Source organism: Canis lupus, chromosome 20 (genome assembly GCF_003254725.2).
Source record: "Canis lupus dingo isolate Sandy chromosome 20, ASM325472v2, whole genome shotgun sequence".
Classification (NCBI taxonomy): domain Eukaryota; kingdom Metazoa; phylum Chordata; class Mammalia; order Carnivora; family Canidae; genus Canis; species Canis lupus.
Window position 1 is genome coordinate 22,992,093 of NC_064262.1, and position 22,039 is coordinate 23,014,131.

Genomic DNA, 22,039 nt, shown 5'->3' on the forward strand with positions numbered 1-22,039 from the left:
TATCTTTAATTGGTGTTACCTTTTAATTTAATCTCATTCTAAATAACAGTATCCATAAAGTCACAAGTTTGGTGTTTTCATTTAGCTTTTCCCTCCCCAATATCCATCACAATAAATTAAAACTATTAAAATAATTCTTCTGTGTATCACTCAAAATAGTTTTGTAAGAAAACTGTGAGATGTAAAGCACATTTTGGAAAAAAAACAACAACTCTAGGTTAATATACTGTTTCTTGTGTTACTGCATTTACACGTTACAAATACAGGAGAGATCACAGTTAGAAGCTTTATTTCTGGACATCAGTAGTAGACTGCAGAAGGTTATGTTAGAGTCTAGGAGGTGAGAACCAGTAAATTTTGATGGAGCAGAGGGGTTAGAGAAACAATAATTTCTTGCTTACTTTCTTTCTCCCCTGTTAGACTGGCAGCCCTGAGAGGAGTGGCTTTATGGTTATCTTGTGATCAGCGTATCCTAGTAAGAAGTAGAGAGCCTGGCATATAGTAGGGAGTCAATATGTGTTGGAGGAAGAAAGTGTAAACTGAATAAGGATTCCATCTAGGTCATTATGGTATGCTTCTGTTAAGTTCTTTGGGGTCAGGGATTATGAATGCCTTTTACAGTGGAATCTCAAGTGCCTAGTATCATGTCTAGCACAAACGAAATTTAAATATTTTTTTGTTTACATGAAAATATGTTTAGTCTAAGTTTGGTTAACTCTGATACAAATTGAATTACACCTCATCTTTAAAGCTTTACAATTTTGCCATTTTTGATTGATTGATTGTTCAATTTATTTTTTATCCCCCCCCCCCCAATTTTTGATTGATTTAGAAGAATTTGTTAGTTAAACTATTTTTAGGTTGTGGTAAAATACACATAACAGAAGATTTACCATCTTAACCATTTTTAAGGGTACAGTTCAGAGGCGTTAAGTACATTCATGTTGTGCAACCATCACTACTGTCCATCTCCAGGCCCCTATTCACCTAGCAAAACTGAAACTCTATACCCATTAAACACAAACTGCCATTCTCCCCAATCCGTCTACTCTGCAACTACCATTCTACTTTCTGTGTGTACAAATTTGACTACTTTAGGTACCCCCTATAAGAGGGATTATACACTAGATCTCCTTTCTGACTGGCTTATTCCACTTAGCATAATGTCTTCTGTGTTCACCCTTCTAGGAGCATGTATCAGAATATCCTCCCTTTTAAAGGCTAGATAATACTATATTGTATGTGTATACCACATTTTGTTTATCCATTCAAGGACACTTGGGTTGCTTCTCTCTTTTGGCTATGTGTATAACACTGCAATGAACATAGATGCGAAAATCTGTCAAAAATTTTAAATAAATTCATAAAAGAATCAATGAAAACATACATTAATGAATGACAACAGCAGTCTTCTGTGTAGCTGGGGGCAATATGACCACATTGGGAGAGGGAGGGGTGGAGGGGACAGAGAAAAAGAGAATACCAAAGGGGTATTGTTTCTCTGATGATTCTACCTGAGGTTGGTCCTGCTTCAAACTAGCTCACATTGCTCCGTGCAACAGCTTTTGTGTGATCTCTAAAAATGCCTTCCCACCGTGGTTTCATAAATTCTTCTTATGCTAATTGGCCCTGAAGTGCTGTTCTTTTGCAAGGCATAAATTATTGAAGCGGTTGTGGTCAGTGAAGGAAAGGATAGTGAAACCCACCTGAGCCTTCCAAAGCGAACGGCCAGATGCCTTGTCTGGGTTCCAGAAGTTTAAAGCAAGCCTGACCACGCCATCCCAGGCAGGAAGTCATTTAACAGCTAAAACTGCTGCCCACTTCCTAAGTGAGGCGCAGGGAATCCGGGATCCGATGAGAGATACCTCACATCTTTTCACCATTGCAAGTTTCCCGGGCTTTTTCCCCCTGAACAAGACTGTAGGGAAGCCACTAGAATAGAAAGTGATTCACAAAGACCGACTGAAGCCATTTTTAGATGTTCATTCTCAGGCAGGAGGACCTATTAGGATCCACGTAAAGAGGGCCAGAGCTGGCTTTGCACATTGTGCTGGGCATCTGGTTTGGCAGGGGGTGTATTTGAGTGAGGGGAGGGACCCCCTTTGTGTTGGGGGAGTGTCAATGTACAAGATACGGATGTCTGACAAGGCAGGGTGAGCTCAGAAGCTTGACTCACATTTCCTCAGAGGATGCTGGAAAAACAAGCTGAAAACAAAAAAAATACATCAGTCATTTCATTTATCAAAGTTCTTGCAGTTCCCAGTTTGAAGTAAGGGGAAGCAAAGCAAATATCTGCCTAGAAAAGTGAACTTGAAAGCTAGAGGGCTGGGGTAAATAAAAAAAAAAAAAGTCAGAAAACAGTGCTTTGAAAATTTCAAAGACAAATGCAAAGGGATATACAAATGCTTTTTGCTTTCTGCTCGCCTGCCCCAGCCTGAGCCTCCAAGCTCAAGAGACTGGCTCAAGGCCCCGGTCTGGCATCAAATAGCAGTTTCAACTGTAGGCATACTACTTTACCTTTTTTCAGCTCCAGTTTTCCCATCTGTGAAATGGATGTTACAAATACAAGAACTTCCATCCCAGGATTGTGAGGATAATACCCCACATGAAGCACTTGGCATAAGGAGCCACACATAAGCCCCCCATTCATGGTAGTTAGTATTCTTGTGAGTCTCCCAAGTAAAAATTATGTTCAAAGTGCAAATTTTAAAACCGAAGCTTCGCTTGATCATATAAGGATTTTACAAACGGGCCTCATAGAGTTAGAATGTTAGCTATCAGTGGATTGATTAATCACCAGGACGTGCCCAACAGATGCTACAAATCAGGAAAATAAACACAATGTCTAAGCCATGTGGTATCACCATCTACAAATACAGAGGCGAGTCAGAGGGTGTTTTGTGAGTGTGCGTGTGCATGCAAAACCCTGTTGGCACAACCTTTACTGGTTCTTACGTAAGAAGGTAAATAATTGGACCCCATTTTTATGAAGCAGACATTAATTGATTTTGCACTATCTCAAAGAATGCAAAAGGCAAAATGGATGTTAAAGACAGAAAGGAAGGGTGTTATGGAATGAATGGCAGGAATTTTTTTTTTTTTTTTTTTTTAAGAGGGATTGTTTTCTTTGCCTACAACAGTTTTTACCAGCTCTTTGCTTGGATGGCTTTCTGTCACTGAGGTCTTGGCTCATATGTCACTACCTCCTGGGGACCTTCCCTGGGCAGCCAACCTAAATTAAACCCATCTAAACCCATCCCCCATTCTTTTAATCCTCTAGCCTTGCTTTCTTTTCTTTTAAGCCCTTACTCTGGTCTGAAATTACCTTGTTCATATAGTTGTTGATTTGCTCACTGTCCAATTCTTCCTGTAACAAGACACACAGGTCACATGAAAGCAATGGCCACATCTGCCTTGTTTTTAACAGTAATCCATTGCCTGGTGCATAGCAGGCATTCAATAAATAGATGATGAAGAAATGGAATAATTGGGGCTTATTTGGCTTAATTTAATTTAATTTAATTAATTTACTTAGAGAGTGAGTCGGGGTGGGGAGGGGGAGAGGGTGAACGAGAGAGAATCCCAAGTAGACTCCAAACTGAGAAATTTGCTGATGTGGGGCTCAATCTCATGACCCTGAGATCACGACCTAAGTTGAAATCAAGAGTTAGTCACTTTAATGGACTGAGTCACCCAGGTGCCCTTCATTTGGCTTTTCTTTTTAGAAAACATAATTTGCTGGGGCACCTGAATGGCTCAGTCGGTTGGGCATCTGCCTTCGGCTTGGGTCATAACCCTGGGGTTCTAGGATCCAGCCCTGCATTGTGCTTCCTGCTCAGTGGGGTAGCCTGTTTCTCCCTCTCCCCACCCCCTTTGTGCTCTTTCTTGCTTTCTCTCAAAAAAATAAATTCTTGAAAAAAACCATCATAATTTGCTCTTGTGGTGATTTGGTTAGTAAATCTCAATTCATCAGATCCCTTTGGCTTCTTGCCATTGCACAAAAGACACTGGAAAATTATAGATGGGATTTAACTATGTCATCTTCCCTCAGAGTCATATACTTTTATTAGTTTTCTAGGGCTGCTTTAATTAGGGGGCCTAACACCAGAAATTTATCCGGTACTCTGTTCTAGAGGTTAGACATCTGAGAGCAAGAAGTTGGTAAGGTCGGTTCCTTCTGAGGGCTGAGAGACAGTCTCTTCGGTGGCTCTCTCCCCTTCTGGTGGTCTGTCTGTAATCTTCGGTGTTCCTAGCCTTACAGATGCATCACCCCTATCTCTGTCTTCATCTTCACATGATGTTCTCCCGATGTCTTTGTTTTCAAATTTCCTCTTTTTGTAAGGATGCTAGTTACATAGAATGAAGCCCACCCTAAAGACCTTATTTTAACCTGATTACCTCTGTAAAGACCCCATCTCCAAATAAGGTCACATTCCAAGATACTAGGGGTTAAGACATCAATTTATGAATTTGGAGGATACAGTTAAACCCCTAACAATACTGAACACCCAGGATGGGAGAATATGGTATTAGGTAGAGCCACAGAATTGCTTACATTCCCCTCCCTGCCCCTCTCAACACCCCCATAAGTCCAGGGAAACCTGGATTTAGAAAAACCGCAGTGCTTAAGTGAATACTCAGACCTGTGGCAGGACCATGCTTGATACAAAGTGTCCAGTCAAGAAATATTTGGTGAATGAATGAATGTGGAGTTCTAAATGACTTGCTCCCTCCACTCTTCTAAGTCTTTGTTCCAAAGGTCAGGTGACAACTAGCCTGACCACTATATTTAAAATCACCCCCACCCCAGCACTAATCCCTTTACACATTTAATTTCTCCCTACAACACACCTTCTCCTCAACTGTATTTTACTTATTTGTCACGTTATTGCCAGTTTTTGTTCACTAGAGGGTAAGCTCCATAGGAGCAGGAGTTTTTTCTGTTGTGTTTACTTCTGTAGATACTAGCACCTATTTTCAGTGCCTGACCCTCGATTTTTTCGAGTGAATGAATGAATGAATGGTCTCAGGAGAGAGGTCTGACATCTCCTGGCCTGTAGTTTCAGGTTTTCCTTGTTCCTGTCCTTGTTCTCCCCAGAATCTCAGCACAAAGGGACATCTCAAAGATCAAGCCCCTGCTCTGATGCTTGAATTCCGCCTAAGACTGGGGACTAGTTGGTAGCGGTTGTCTGGCTCAGAGCCCCAATTTTGATAATTAGAGAGCAAAGGATAGAAAGTGTTACATGATACACAAGATAATATGGTATGGGATACGTGTGTGCAGAGGATAAAGGTATGGGGAAGAGAGACAGAAAGGCTTCCATACCTTCGTTCCAGCAGCAGGCTCAGAGAAGGGCAAATATACTTTGGAGTGCAGCTGGGGCAGGATGACGCATTATTTCATGTCGCTGCAGAGTAAAAGGATCAGAAGCTTGTGAGGCAAACCGTCCACAGGGAACAGCATAGTCCTGTAGAGCAACGCTCCTCAAACTGTTTGCATAAACTAACCACCTGGGGATCTTGTTCAAATGAAGTTTCCGATTCCAGGGTGGGGTCTCAAAGTCTGCATTTCTAACAAAGTCTCCAGGGGGGCCTCTTCTAGACTACACTGCGAATAGCAAAGAAAGTGGATTCTGCAACCAGCCTTCCCGGGTTCAAATTACACACAGTCGCCCCTGATGAGCTGTGATCTTCAGTAAATTAGCCTCTTTGTGCCTCAGTTTTCCTATCTATAGAATGGACATCACACGAAGTATTCTCGTGTAAAATGAATACTATTTATATGTCACAGATGAGGGCAGCCCGGGTGGCTCAGCGGTTCAGCGTCAGCCTTCGGCCCAGGGCATGACCCTGGAGACCCGGGATCGAATCCTGCGTCGGGCTCCCTGCGTGGAGCCTGCTTCTCCGTCTGCCTGTGTCTCCGCCTCTCTCAGTGTGTGTGTCTCTCATCAATAAATAAAATCTTAAAAAAAAAAAAAAACGTCACGGATGATTAGCGTCACTTCACTTGGAGAAGGGTTAGCACAGAGTGCGACTCAAACAAGTCTGAGCTGTACTTCCAGAATTTTTAAAATAAGAAAGGATTCCGGTGTTGACGTTGCGCGTGGATTCTCCTCCTCTCCCATGCAGGCAAGTTACGTAAGGGGCCAGGTTAGTGAAGCCCCAGGGCGGCTAAGGACGCCTTGTTTGCAAACTGTTTGGGGCCCTCGGATGGGGACGCCCTGCGTGGGGGTCGCTTCTGGTTGGGAGCCGAGCTCTGAATTCCGCCGGGCTCCCGCGGCTCTCAGGTGTTCCGGGAGGGTACCTTTGCGCAGCACCTGCCGGGCGGCGACCACGGCGGGGCGCTCGGGAGAGGCGCCGGGAGCCGAGCGGGGGCGCGGGGCGGGGCCGGGGGCCGGCCCACGTGGACCTCCGGGGCTCCGGGGCAGGGGCAGCCGCGCGCCCGGCCAATCAGCGCGGCCCGCGGGGCGCCCGGCCCCTCCCGGCCCCTCCCGGCCCCTCCCGGCCCCTCCGGGCCCCTCCCCGCCCGAGCGCCCCAGCGCCCGCCGGCTCCACCGCGCACCGCTCGCCACCCCGCGCGCGCCCGGCTGGGCCCGACCCGGGGCCCGGAGTCCTACCTGCGCTGCTGCGGCAGCTTCGGAGAGACCTGGGAACTCGCGCCGAGAGCCTGCGGGGGGCGATGGGCCACTCCCGGGGCGCCCGCGGGGAGGTGGCGCGGTGAGCATCCTCCGGCTTCGGAGCGGAGGTCCGTGCCTGCACCTGCGCGCGCCGGCTCCGAGTCCCGGACGCTGCGGCTCTCTCCGGTAAGGAGGGTTGGCAGGGCAGAGGAGGGAGGGGGGCGGGAAGACGGGGTGCGCTTGGCTGAACCCCCCCCCCCCAATGCTCAGGCTGTCTCCAGGGCGCGGCAGCCGCCTCTCAGGCTGATCCCGACTTGGCTCGGGGCAGCCCCCCTCATTCCGACGCTCCGCTGCGGTGGGTGGCTTGCGCCCCGAAGTTGGGAGCGGCGCTCCTAAGTGCAGCTGGGGCGGCTGCCAACTTTGGGGTTTGTGTCTGCCTCTCAGAGATCCCCGGGGTGCCCCTTGGAGGCGCGAGGGGCCGCTTGATGCATCGCTGTGGGGAGGGGGCGCGCCGGCCCGGAGTGAGCAGTGGCTTCGCAGCCTGGGGTTCAGCCCGTGGGTCTGAGCCGGGACCCGCTGGGAGCCCGCTTAGCCTGCGCCTGGGGTCCTGGCTGCGGGGCTCCCGCTGGAAGGACGCTGCGCGCCCCCGGGGCACAGCTTTCGGCCGAAGCGCTAAGCTTCCCGCCCAAGTGGGAAACTCCAGGGGGTCTCGAAGTGCAGCACCTCGCGATTGCCCGCCAGGCCGGAGGGTCTCCGTCGCTTCTTCCCCTCTTTTTCAAACCTTCTGGTGCCTCATTTGCCTTGGCAACCGGCTCTTGCAAGGGAGGGCACCTTTAACCCCCCACTCCTGGCTTGGGAAGGATGGGACGCGGAGAGGGACTGATACCCTCCCGCGCCTGGGGAGGCAGCCCGAGCCAGGTGCGGTGCCGCCGGTGCGTTTTTCTCCTGAATCGGTATCACTGAACGTTTTGGGGGTTCCACGGCTGCCGCTGAGAGCCTCAGCCAAGCTATGATTCAACTCCCAGGAAGGTGTACATGCGCAGGTTCATGCTGGGAAGTACCCAGGTGTCCACATCCCTGCACCCCAACCGGGATTTAAGCCCCCTTGGGGAAGCACTTGGTGAAGCATCTGCATCCCTGTACTCTTTCCCAGTTAACTTTTCTATGGCCGTCCCTCCAAGACTAGCAAGGTTGATGTGATGTGACAGGCGATCCCGGTGTGTGGGGATGGGCGTGTTCAAAGCCCTTAGTCGGCTTCTTTCTCTAATATCCTTGATTATCCACACCAACCCGAAAATTCCACCTGCAACACCCAGACACCCACACTTGCCCAATCACAATATAATCAGTGTTTTCCACTTGGTCATTCTTGAACAGATGTAGGACTTAAAAAATTCTTCAACAGCTCGCTGTGGGTTTTACAGTGACAAGCACTTCTGCTAAGTTTGTAGTCATAAATCTAGTGCATAAGCCTAACACTTGCTTTGGGTTGGAAATACAGATCTTAATAAGGCAGCAAGAGAATGGTTTTTCAGAATCATCGTGACTAATGATGACTTAACGTCCTCCCAAACTGACCGCGCCAGTTGGCATTGCTCAGTTGTGCAAAAAGCTTTCTTCATATGTGTGGACATTTCTTGACCAGTAATCTCATAAAGCTGTATTTCAAGGTTTCCTCCGTCAGTTCTGCTCATTGTTCTGCTTTGTGTGACTTTTCTGCCTTCCCTCTGTGCCATTTTAACTACCTTTGACACTTTAAAATTTATTACAAGGTTTTAAGTCACGATTTGACTTGGCCAATTTTCCCTGTTAAAGATAAGAAAGTTGCTATTCCCAGAAAAGCAAGAGCTGCTAGTTCACTTATTTTTCAAGGACTTTAATTTTTTTTTTTTAACTTGTCTCCCAAACACACACAAAAACCTCACAAATATCTCTACTTAATTACCGAATATTTTTCATTGGAGGCAACATTTCCATATTTCTAGTACTAGAATGTTCTAGGTCACTTGAATTTCAATATTCATTTTTTGCTTTTTTTAGAGATGTGTATTGTTTGATGACCTAGTTCCATTTAGTCTAAAAAAAAAGTCTTTGTCCCCCTAACTCCTTTTCAGTGGCACATAGCCTTTCTCTAATAGCTGCTTTTATCTGCACAGCTCATTTATTGTTACACTTAATATAATACTTTGTTATGTAAATGACATGTTGATGCATATGATATTAAAACTGCATTCACTGGGGATTAACCCATGGGGATGACATCATCACCAGCCAATCCTCTATCTGATTTGAACATGCATTGACAAGAGTCACATTATCATATTGAGCAAGGGTTTCTATATTGCCTGTGATGAATGAGAGAAAGAGGGAAATCATTTTGGCTCTTTCTTACTCTCAATTAGCTTCCCAGTTGGAGAGTTTTGGGGATTTCTATACTAAGAAGCTTAGTTTAATAAATTCTCCGATTGCAATTTATAGATCTCTTTAGAATTTGCAGAAGTATGTTTACCCCCTTATGCCTTCCTCTTCTTAGGGAGTCTTATACATTTTGGTTCTATTTCTTTACAAATATGGATAGACATCATAGTAAATGGACTAGTCCTTTGACTTTTTTTTTTAATCTCAATATAAATGGAGCATCTAGATGATGGATTCATTTGTGTACATATGTGCATTTCATCAGGTGTTGGATAAATAAATCTGCTAGAATTAGCAAAATGACTTCAAGTCTTGAAGCCAATTGTGGATGACTGGGAGATCATACAGTGTTCTTAATCCTAATTTGTTAGGGAGATACAGGATTGAGGTGAGGGACAGGCATTGGGAAAGAGACATCCACAAACTGGTGAATTGATCTTGGCCACATTAATCACTTCATAAACTATTTGTTTTGAAAATATGACCAAAAAAAGCTCACGTCCTTCCTAGTAGTCCTTACAGACATAGGCTTGAATTACACTTTGTAATAATACCCCACTCAGTTCATGATCTCTGGCAACCCACCTCTCACAAGATAAAATGAGCTTTGATATCTTTTAGAAAAATAAAAGTAACTCTTCGTGTTTTACAGTTGCTAATTCAAGCTAATCCACTTTCTTTCCTAAAGTCTGTGAAAAAGGGCTCCTGTGTGTTTTTTTAAACATAAATTTAATTGCATAATCTGGTTTAAAGAAAGACTCAAAGGCTCACAGAATTTTAAAGCTGGAGAGTACCTCAAGAGTTCAGTATTCTAAAAGATCAAGGGTAGAAGGTGTTAGGACTTAAGTCTTCTGCAGCGTAAAGAGAACGGGGATCCTAACTTCTAGCCCAGTCTCCTTTCCTGACTTTTCCAATAAAGGCCTGCAAGGTCGTGTTGGGATGGTGGAAGGACCCCTCATTTCAGCTGTCCCTGTAGAGGAGGACTGCGTCCACCTCTTTCACTATCAAGGATCAGTTTGTTAGAACATTATGCTGGTTGAACCCAGCTCAGGGATTTGACACCTGTATGTACCAGCTAGCTTGGGCCACTACCTAGTAGTTGTCGTAATATCTGCAGTTACGAAAGGAACATTTAAAGGGGGGGTGGTGGCGGGCACCTGGGTGTCTCAGTTGGTTAAGTCTGCCTTTGGCTCAGGTCAGAATCCCAGGGTCCTGGGTTGAGTCCTGCATCAGACTCCCTGCTCCACGGGGAGCCAGCTTCTCCCTCTGCCTCTGTCTCTCTCTCTGTCTCTCATGAATAAATAAATAAAATCTCTAAAAAAAATAAAGGGTGGTGGCAGTGGAAGAGGATTGGGGTAGGGTGATTTAATTTGGACCTATTTGAGCACGTGAAAAGACACAAATATTAAAATGAAGATGAGGCATGTTACAAGGTTTGAGAGCTCAGAATATTAATTTATCGTGTGATAGCCTCCTCTTTCATACTTTGTACTTTGTAGTTGCTGTAAAACCAAACTGGTAATTTGGAAAAAACCCCTCTATTTTCTGGTATGGTTGTAAGTAATGATAATGGTGCCCTGCATTTGTTGAACACGTAGTGTGTGGCAGGTGTAGAATGTTGATGTTAATGAAACATCCTGGTTAATAAATGGCTTTCTGTATATGGGTGAACTACTGATTTTCAAAGAGTCATGAATCTAAAACCGTATTGAATCCTTTTTTGTCACTCTTTTTAATTCAAAAGATGTCAGGATCTTTCAGTAGCAAGTCATTAGCATGAACATAGATAATTTTAATTCAAAAGTATGGTAGTGTCAGATATTAGGGAGTTCTTGTTAATAAAATGGCAAATAAAAATAAGACACTATATTTAGAAAGATAGATAGTAAAGATGTGGCTAATTTGTCTTTCATAAGATTGGTTGTAGTATTGTTAGTGCAGAAGAATAAAATACCTCTTTTAGAAAAATTTCCTTGTATTTCTTATGAAGAGAAAACACTAGGCTTTTTTTTTTTAAATAAAAATGTGGCATTGCCAAAAAAAAAACTATGTGTTTTTTTTTTCTGTAAGTTGATTTCAAACTAGAAAGCAATTGAACATATCTGCAGCATTTCATTTGTCTTAACTAAAGGTGGAACTGTCCAAAGCCAGTTATTATTAGTTTTTAAATGACGATTGTATCTACTTGAATTTTCTGTTTCATATCTGTGTCACATATCCCAAAGTTTTCTCTGAAAATTCAGTTTATTTTATTCATTGACTTTCATCTTTTGCTTAATGAATAATGAAAATACTGATGAGACTTGGGTATGCCATAGGTGCTTCCCTCTGCATTACTGGACCTAAAACTCAGACTTGAGGCACAGTGTCTAAAATAATCAAAGAAGGTTTCCAGCAAGCAAGATATTTAAAGACCATCTAGGGCAGTGGTTCTCTCTTTTTCTTTATTTTTTGTGTATTTTTTTTATTGGAGATCAATTTGCCAACATATAGCATGACACCCAGTGCTCATCCCGTCAAGTGCACCCCTCAGTGCCCATCATCTAGGCACCCCATCCCCCCCGCCCACCTTAGGGTAGTGGTTCTCAACTGGGGGCAGTTTTGCTCTGTAGGGGACCTTTGCCAACATCTGGAGACAGTTTTGCTTGTTATAACGTGGGATGGAGTTAGGTAGGTCTGTAGTGGGTAGAGGCAAGTGGTGCTGCTAAACTTCCAATAAGGCATAGGGCAGCCCCCAAAACAAAGAACCCCGGAGCCTGAAATATGAATAGTGGGGAGGTGGAGAAACACCGATCCAGAGCAACTTGGGGCCCAGACCAGTGAAATGGCTTATCCAGTGTCCTCAGCTCCCTATTTCTGGCAGAGAGCTGAGGTCTCTAATGTATAAGCTAAGATTCTTGTCATCACTCCAGGCTTCTGTTTTGAAGATGTCTTTTCTTTTTGATTTAATTTATAAAGATAATACAGGTATGTGGTAGAAAATTCAAAACACTGTAAAACGGTTTGAAAAGGAAAGTGAAAAATGAATCCAGTTCTGCCATTGAGATAATACCTTTCTGTGTTTCAATACGTATATTTCCAATTTCCCCCTTCTGCCTTTATCTTCATGTAGATGGTTAGACCAAATCATTTTAGATAAGTGGGGTCACCAATCATATAATCGGTACTGCTTTGTTTACTCGGCAAAGGGCCATGAGAAGCCCTTTGGTGTACTCATGGCTGGGGAAGGAGTCTGACATCCATGGGGTCAGATGAAATCCCCTTGATTGTGAAGACTTTCTCTTCAGTGGTGGCCATTTACCTGCATATATATGAGACTCGGATGCACTGTGGAGCCATTCTGGGAAGGATGATAGTTCAGTGGAAAGAGCTCTAGGTCATTCTTTTTCATGGCTGTATGTTTTTTCTCTTTAAAAATGCATCTTCCTACTGGCCGTGAAACACCTGAACTTAAAAAGCAATTTTGAGTTTCTTTATAATGCATTTCCCTCTGCCAAAGACAGCAGGTTTTATAATGTCAGTGCTGGAATATGTCCTTCAGTTCGATTTTTTATTGTTGGTGTCCGGTTTAAGATTTTAAGTAGTTTGAAAACCAGACGTATTTTATACAGTGGGGCATTTAGTTAAGGCCATCTCAAAATACATAGTTGGGGTGAATTCTCTGTATATGTCAGAAGGGGCAAGAATTCACTGGGGCCTGCAATCTCCGTTACTATTTAAATCATTTGGCAGCTCTTCCAGAAGCAGCCAGATTGTAATGTAAACATCTGTTACCTTTTCTCTGCTTTCAGAACTGATTATGCAACCCGGCTTCACATCCGAGACACAGCTTTCTTCATCTATATTTTTGGATTAATTCCTTCTCAACACACACACACACGCGCACACACACATGCACACATCCACGGACAGAAATCAAAAGAGCCATAAAATTGGTTACCATGGGTCCAGTCCTCCCAGGATAAAACTCGTGTCTTCACACTTTGTTCTGCTCTTTGCAGACCGTTGGATCTGCTCAGGAGCATGGAGTTCCATTAAGCAAGCTGGGCGATGGCTAGGAGTCTGTCCCCTGGTACCAGTCTGGTTCTCCCTGTGTGCTGAATTTTCACTCACCTCAGCTGAGGGGATTTGGGGAATGAACTGGTTAACATTTAAACATCCCCAGTAAGGGCTTGTACTACCAGTGGGGGCTGGAGTGGGCAGGAGTGGGCAAGGAGGCATTTAAATGGAATTGGACGTTAGATAGCAAATGTCTCTTTCACTGAAGTTTTCTGCAGGTATTTGCCATTTTCACATTAGGGAATGCTTGTTAAATATTTGCTCTTGGCCTTTCAAAAAATTATAATAGCTATAATAGCTATCATTTATTGAATCACTGTGCTAAGTGTTTTATTTTTTTATTTTTATTTTTTATTTTTTTAAAGATTTTATTTATTTATTCATGATAGTCACACAGAGAGAGAGAGAGAGAGGCAGAGACACAGGCAGAGGGAGAAGCAGGCTCCATGCAGGGAGCCCGATCCTGGGTCTCCAGGATCCCGCTCCGGGGCCAAAGGCAGGCGCCAAACCCCTGAGCCACCCAGGGATCCCTATTTTTTTATTTTTAGAGATTTATTTATTTGATAGAGAAAGTGAGAGAGAGAGAGAGAGAGATTGTGGTAGGGGGAGGGGCAGAGGGAGAGAGAGAGAGAAAGTCTCAAGCAGGCTCTGTACTGAGCACAGAGCCCGACATGGGGCTCTATCTCACGGCCCTGAGATCACAACGTGAACAAAAACCAAGAATTGGTTCCCCAACTGACTGTGCCACCCAGGCGTCCCTCCACTAAGTGTTTTAAAACATTGCACTTAAAAAAATTGCACTTAAATACAAATAACATAAGTTTACCTCCTTATTAGCCTTTTTTATTTTTAAAAATTTTTTATTAAGATTTTATTTTTAAGTCATCTCTGCACAACATGGGACTTGAACTCACAACCTCAAGATCAAGAGTCATGTACTCTACTGATTGAGCCAGCTAGGCACCCCACTACTTAACCATTTATAGGTCCGTTTTTAGGTGTGTAATCCAGGGGCTTTAAGTGTTCACAGTGTTGGGACGTCTGGGTGGCTCAGAGGTTTAGTGCCTGCCTTCAGCCCAGAGTGTGATCCTGGGGTCCTGGGATCGAGTCCCACATTGGGCTCCCTGTGTGGAACCTGCTTCTCTCTCTGCCTCTCTCTCTCGGTGTCCCTCATGAATAAATAAATAAAATCTTAAAAAAAAAAAAGTGTTCACATCGTTGTGTAGCCATTACCACTGTCCATCCTCAGAACGCTGTTCATCCTATAAAACTGAAGCTCTGTGCCCATTAAACAGCAGCTCCTCTACTCCCTCCTCTCAGCTCCTAGCAGTTAACTCTTCTTTCTATCTCTAAGAATTTAACTGCTCCAGGTACCTCATTGAAGGAGAATCATATAGTATTTCTCCTTTTGTGACTGGCTTATTTCACTTTGCATAGTGTCTTCAAGGTTCATCCATGTTGCAATGTTCCCTTTTAAGGCTGGGAGCACGTGGGTTGCTGCTACCTTTTTGGCTACAGCAAATAATGCTCCCATGCACATGGGTGTACAGATACCTCTTTGAGTCTCTGCTTTCAATTCTTTTGGGTATGTACTCAGAAATGGAATTGCTGGATCATATGGTAATTCCATTCTTAATTTTTTGAGAACCTGTCATACTGTTTTCCATAGAGGCTATATCGTTTTACCACACTATCATTTAATCCTCCCTTACTAAGTCCCATAAGGTGAAGAGAGTCATCATCTCCTTCCTGTACATCAGGAAAGTGAAGGACATTGGATGGGGCCACAGGTAGCTTGTGGCAGGAGCCACAGTTTGAACCCAGGCAGTGTGATAGAGCCAAAGCTCTTACTTGATCGCTCATTCTTCCAGTTTAAGAAAGATTAACCGAATGCCTCATGTGCACAGCCCAGGTGTGGTGGGGGATAAGAGATAAATAACAAATGTGTTTATTGTGAGGAAAAGCTCTGAAAGTCCTCATCCCGCCACACTAAGGAATTTGATTGAGATGTGGAGCTCCTGTGGGCCCCATCATTGTGAAATTGGTATTTGATCAAAATAATAAGAGACCAATAAATATACACTGTGGTTATTCTGGCTGTTAATTTTAGTGCTGCCTCAAATCCTCTGGCGATTAATAACCATGCAGCTCATGGTTTTTAGAATGCCATGCCAATGTTTGCTTTTCGTTGGAGGTGGGGGGTAGTGGTGGGTGTAGACAGTACAAGGAAATAATAGAGATCAAGATAAGCTTTAGGTAGGATCTGAATGATGATTGTGTTTCTATTTTACAGAGATGGTAGGCAGAGGACGTGGGCATCTTTCCCTCCAAAAACACAGCTTAATGGAGTTATCGCAAAAGAAGGCACGTTTAGTCACTTTATAGAATTAACAATTGATCAGTTTTGTGGTTCCCGAGTCCTTTATAAGCACCCCATGTTTATTCATTATTGTGATTACACAGTGGAAGCGGCTCTGCTTGATGTGATGAGCAAAAGCAAGACGCCAAGGCATTTAAATACACTTGAAATTAACGTTTGCACAAATAGGTGTCTGATGGGGTATTCTAATTTGATTCTAAAGGCCTAGAAATAAGCCCGTAGCTAAGGGTGTCCTCCTGGGAATCCTAAGTCAGATGTGTGTAAGTTCATTTGCAAGGATTCTGTGTTATTTAAAATGAAAACTGCAGCGTTTGGAACACATCAGCCCCACGTCCTTCGTGGGCGAGCCGGGGAAGCAGAGGACCAGTAAGCCTGGCTGTTGATACTGGCCTGTATTGGGTCCCCCTCTGGGTGGAGGAGCAAGCGCCGGTGCTCCTGATCGCAGAGGAAAAGTCAGCCTGTCCTGATACATATACTCGAACAAAGTACACTAATCATCCTATGGAAGTATTAATCAGAGAAAGAAAATACTCCTCAAGTCTGAAAGTTAAGGTCACCCTGAGAAAAAGGACTGGCAACAGTCCTAGAAAACTCTTGTTTCTTCAAGACATTTGATTCCAAATTTACTCCCTTCACATTTACAAAAGACTCATGATCCCAAGTGTAAACTCAGTTTCTGGTTTGATGTGCAAATATTTCTGAACCATAGCATAAATAGACATGAACTTACAAGCAGTTGACTACATCCATATACAAGTTTCAAAGTCCTCATTTACTTAGAAGTGAGTAACGAGGAGAGATGAATATAGGGTTTATGCTGATTGCAGATTTTCTTTTGTCCTCTGAACAGTCTGGATTTAAAAAAATCTATTTCATGTTATCAATTCTGTTTGGTATGCCTGTATCCCAATTGTAATTCCTTTTATTGAAGTATAGCTGGCAGACAATGTTACATTGGTGTCAGGCGTGCAACACAGCGATTTGACAAGCCTGCACATGATGCTGTGCTCACCCCAAGTGTAGCTACCCTCTCTTCCTACACAGCACTACTAAAGTAGCATTGACACTATTCCCTATGCTGTATCTTTTATCTTCCTAACTTACTCACTACACAACTGGAAGCCTGTATCATCCATTCCCCTTCACCCATATTGCGCAATCCCCAAGGCGCCACCCCCCCTGCCCGCAATTTTGTTTGTTCTCTGTATTTATGGATCTGTTTCTGCTTTAGGGTAGTTTGTTTCTTTGTTTGTTTTTCAGGTTCCACGTATAAGTGAAATCATATGGTATTTGTCTTTTTCTGTATGATTTGCTTCACTTAGCATAACACCCTCCAGGTCCATCCATGTTGTCACAAATGGCAAAGTCTCATTTTTTTTTTTTAAGATTTTATTTATTTATTCATGAGAGACATGCACAGAGAGAGACGCAGAGACATAGGCAGAAGTAGAAGCAGGTGAGCCTGATATGGTGAGCCTGATGTGGGACCTGATCTGCGGGCCCCAGGATCACAACCTGAGCCAAGGGCAGACGCTCGACCAATGAGCAACCCAGGCGTCCCAAGGTCTCATTCTTTTTTATGGCTGAGTAATATTCTACTGTGTGTGTATGTACATGCCACATCTTCTTTATTCATCTATTGATGGGCAGTTGGGTTGTTTCATATTTTGTCCACTATAAATAATGTTTCAATAAACATAAAACATAAGGGTGCCTATATATATTTGAATTAGTGCTTTTGTTTTCTTTGGGTAAATACTGTTGTGGAATTACTGGACTGTATGGTATTTATATTTTTAATTTTTTGAGGACTGTTTTCCATAGTAGCTGTACCAGTTTGTATTACTACCATCATCGTGCATTCTTCTCCAATTCTTTTTTTTTTTAAGACTTTATTTATTTATTCATGAGAGACAGAGAGAGAGAGGCAGAGACAGAAGCAGAGACTGGAGCAGGCTCCATGCAGGGAGCCCAGCGTGGGACTCGATCCTGGAACTCCAGGATCACACCCTGGACTGAAGACCGCTGAGCCACACCCTTCTCCAGTTCTTAATATTTTCACTTAGACTGGTGCATAAGAACTTTCTGGAGGATTTTGTTGGAATACAGATTCCCAGGGGTCACCCTCAGAGCTACTGTTTCTATAAGTCTAGGACAGAGCCTAGGAATCTACATTTTTGACAAACTTCCCCTGAGCACTGATGCTGCCAAGCCTGTGCTTCACACTTCTTTTTACAGTTCCGTCTTTCAGTTAAAAAAATTGTAATATGGACATTTTCATACAATGAGGTTGTTTTTTGATTAAGTCGTGAGTTTCTCATTTTGTAATATGCTGGTTGAGTTTGTCTAAATTGTATAATTCTGAAAATCAATTATTTTTTTGTAAAAGATTATATTCATTTGAGAGAATGGGAGAGAAAGCACAAGCAGGGAGAGGAGCTTCTGGGAGGGAGGGGGAGAAGCAGGCTCCCTGCTGAGCAAGGAGCCTGATGCAAGGCTCTCCCAGAACCCTGAAATCATGACCTGAGAGCTGAAGGCAGACGCTTAACCGACTAAGCTAGCCAGGTGCCCCTGAAGATCAATTTAAATTACTGAGCCCAAAATACAAATTAGATGTTCTTTGGATCAGTGTTATATATGAGAAACTGATTTTGGTAATGTCTGTAAGTTTATTACAGAGTGTAAGGTGTATTTTCTGCAGTTGAGGACTTTTAGAATAAGAATCATATAGTTTAAATGGATATCGAGGCAGTTTTGCTATACATAGCACATAACCAGCATAGCACCTTCTGGCTGATGTCTATATGGATCAGGAAAAAAAATGTGGCTTCTATTTTCCTATAGTCTGAGTCTGATTTAAATTGTAATCCTATCGGCAGGTGACACACAGGAATTTCGTTTTGGTTCCTGTATAGTTAAGACTCAGCAGATGTTAAAAGCTGATGTGGATTTAAGATTTCATCCGTTCTGGGAATAATTGGAGATTTAGTTAGGACCAGAAGATGGAGTTGCAGATAGAGTTATAGGACTTGAGGGGGTATGGGAAGTTTTTTGCACAGATGCCTGGCTTGTTGCATTCTCTTACCACTTGGAGGAATAAATTATCATCTGTGTTTGCTTAAATGAAAAGCTTGCAGTGGATTTTACTTTGTCTTGCGCTATTAACAAGAACTTGAAGTTTGCAAACCAAGGTCTCTTCTGAATGAAAAACAAATGTCGAAGAACTTGAGTTTTTAAATCATCATTCATTTTTTTAAAAAAATTGCGGTTTTGTGAGAATTTTTAGAGACAGGCCGACTTACAGAAATATGTGGGTGCCCGCAGGAAGGTGACGATTGGCAGCCACCAAGAAGAGTGGATGGGCTGGGTCAGAGCCACTTAACCTCCTCTGTCTCCAGAGCTGTGTTTTAATTACGTGGCTGGTTTGCAGAGCTGTGGTGCTCTCTCGAAGGCTGCGGCGTGTTGCGTATGACTAGGTTTGCGCTAACATTTCCTCGGGACCCATCAGTCACTGCTGTCCCTTTGGCAGGTTTCACTCTGGTCATCTATGCCCGACTGTCAAAATGCTATAGCTCTCCTCCCTGGCTGCTTGCCATTTTGCCCTTTCCCCCGTCCAGTGCTCAACTCCAGACAGTAAGAAGATGAGGCTTCCAGGCCGAGTGGCGGACTAGGGCACTGCAGAAGCTGTTTACATGGAAGATAAAACAGAAGGATCCAAACAACAAATTTGCCCTAATCTTTTTTTTTTTTTTTTTAGAACAAATATGCACTTAAAAAGAAAAAAGTATGGCATTTTATTTACTGTAAAGCCCAGAGCATGGGATGGAATGCTCTGCTGGCGGGGAATGGCTGGTCAGTGTTACTACAGCTCCTATTGTATCAAATGGACAGGGATGCCCGCAGAGATAATAGAGGAGCACAGCAACCAGTGACCTTGTGGAAGCCCCACTGGTAACATGCAAGTTGTAAAAAAATAAAAGTAAAATTGCAGCAAGATTACAAGTAAAGAGCACCCCTAATGACCCCTCCAGCCCATTTCTAAACCTCTCTCCCCAAATCCTATTAAGAGTATGGCTGGTATCTTTCTGCACATATTGAAAATACATTATATCTCAAAGAAATCCCAACATGAGGGGCGAGATTGGCCTTGATGATGTGCTAGTAGACTCTCTAACCATTTGAAGTTCATTTGTCGGTGCTCACTGACCAACAGAAGTAGGAAGCAGATCTGGCATTTTACATTTATTTAAAGGTAACATGTGGAAATATCACAGTCTATTGAACTTTTCTATTTAAGTTATTTAAATTGTGTATGTTTCCTAAATATGCAGTACCGTCTGACTTTTCTCACTTAAATAGTAATTTACTACACATCTGGTTCAATGATTTGAATTGTTTGCTTACCTTTGTCTTGGAGGTCAGTCCATATCGATACATACATAGCTCTCGTCTGTTTCTTTAGCTGTCTCACTTTCATTAGGAATGTACTACGTTTGATTTAGTTGTTCCCAACAGGTGGGCATTCAGATTTGTCCATTTTTTTTCTATTATAGAGAATATTGTGAGAATTTTTTTTTTGAACGTATAGTTGACATACGATATTATATTAGTTTTGAGTGTACAACATAGTGGTTTAAGAGTTATATACACTATAAAATTAAGTGTAGTTAGCATCTGTTAATACAAAGTTATTATTATTTTTTAAAAAGATTTTATGTATTTATTCATGAGAGACCCAGAGAGAGAGAGAGGCAGAGACACAGGCAGAGGGAGAAGCAGGCTCCACGCAGGGAGCCTGATGCAGGACTCCATCCTGGGACTCCAGGATCACGCCCTGGGCTGAAGGCGGTGCTAACCGCTGAGCCACCTGGGCTGCCCTCAATACAAAGTTATTACAGTCTTATTGACTGTATTCCTATACTGTGCTTTTCATCCCTGTCAATTTTTTGTTTTGTAATTGGAAGTTTGCACCTCTTTTATTTTTAATTTATTTATTTATGATAGAGAGAGAGAGAGAGAGGCAGAGACACAGGCAGAGGGAGAAGCAGGCTCCATGCACCGGGAGCCCGATATGGGATTCGATCCTGAGTCTCCAGGATCGCGCCCTGGGCCAAAGGCAGGCGCCAAACCGCTGCGCCACCCAGGGATCCCGGAAGTTTACACTTCGTAATCCACTTCATCTATTTTGCCCGTACTGTTTTCCATAGTAGTTGCACCAATTTACATTCCTACCAACAGTCCATGAGGATACCCTTTTTTTTAAAAAAAAGATCGATCCATCTATGTATCTATGTATCTATGTATCTATCTATCTATCTATCTATCTATCTATCTATCTATGAAAGAGAAAGACCATGCATGCAAGAGTGGGGGATGGGGGTGAGAAGGAGGAGGAAGAGGAACAGACTCCACACTGAGCTAGGGCCACTGTGGGCTTGATCCCAGGACCCAGAGGTCATGACCTGAGCTGAAATCAAGAGTCAGACACCTAACTGACTGAGCCACAGGTGCCGCGAGGATTCCCTTTTCTAGAGAATATTCTTGAACAAATTTAAATCTCACACTGAGATGCAGTGTTTACCAGTTAAAGTCCTCTAATAATAACATGTAACTTTGTAGCCATTTGTAGTTTTTTTTTTTTTTTTTTTTTTTTTTTTAAGTAGACCTGAAATAGCCTCCTCAGAAGGATGTGTTTTATAGTATCAGGTTGCTTAAGAATGCATCTGGAAGGGGCGCCTGGGTGGGTCAATGGTTGAGCATCTGCCGACTGGTCCTGGGATCCAGTCCCGCATTGAGCTCCCCACGGGGAGCCTGCCTCTCCTTCTGCCTATGTCTCTGCCTCTCTCTCTCTTTCTCTCTCTGTGTCTCCCAGGAATAAATAAATAATATATATATATATATATATACACACACAAGAATGCATCTGGAAAATGTGGGGACTGCAGAAAGCCTCTTACATTTTCTCGGGAATTAAGATATATAAACTCCAGAACAGATTAGGCTTTGGACTTTGTAGATAAACATTCTTAAAAGTTCCAATAGAACTTTATGCCATGAGGGAGAAAATTCTAAAGTCTGTGTAGTCCACTAGCAGAAGCTACCCAGCCACATGGGACTGTAGAGAACTTGAAATGTGGCTGTAGTGACCAAGGAACTGCATTTTAAATTTTATTTTTTACTTGATTTAAAAATTTTTTTAAATTCAATTAAATTTTATTTAAACTAATTTAGCTTTACCTTTAAATAGCCACTTGTGTGTTGTGGCTGACATTTTGGACACTGCAGGTGGAAGGTAAACCCTGTAGGAGATACAGCTACTATTTTACTGTTTGACTCCCAAAATGTTTTAGTAAGTGACTCATCAAGAGAGAGAAATTTAGTCTGTTTTGTTCGACAAGAGACCCAAGACTCTTTAATTGAAAATAGAGAGATAAATAATTTACTGAAAACAGGAGGGAGTCGTTAAGATTTATCAGGTGTTTTCCTTCCCTGGTTCAGACTCCTGTCTGGTCTAACCTGGCCAGGCTGCCTGATGGGAGCCCCATCGTTCTACTGGGGCAGTTCT

General features: G+C 43.2%; 1 protein-coding gene and 1 long non-coding RNA gene across 3 annotated transcripts in view; one reads left to right on the forward strand and one right to left on the reverse strand.

Annotated features, from left to right (window-relative positions):
- Nucleotides 1-272: 272 nt before the first annotated feature.
- Nucleotides 273-6,344, reverse strand: LOC125753104 (uncharacterized). Its single transcript, XR_007404135.1, has 2 exons — nucleotides 5,327-6,344; nucleotides 273-2,205 (listed from the first exon to the last, which is right to left on the reverse strand). It is a non-coding gene; the product is annotated as an uncharacterized LOC125753104 (long non-coding RNA).
- A 198-nt stretch (nucleotides 6,345-6,542) lies between these two features.
- TAFA4 (TAFA chemokine like family member 4) overlaps nucleotides 6,543-22,039 on the forward strand; it is a 166,155-nt gene continuing 150,658 nt past the window's right edge. Inside the window, exon 1 of one of the 2 annotated variants that reach the window (XM_025456527.3) lies at nucleotides 6,543-6,803. The gene's annotated coding sequence lies outside the window, so the exon portion shown is untranslated. The remainder of the gene's footprint in view (nucleotides 6,804-22,039) is intronic. The other variant, XM_025456526.3, reaches the window with a different exon arrangement.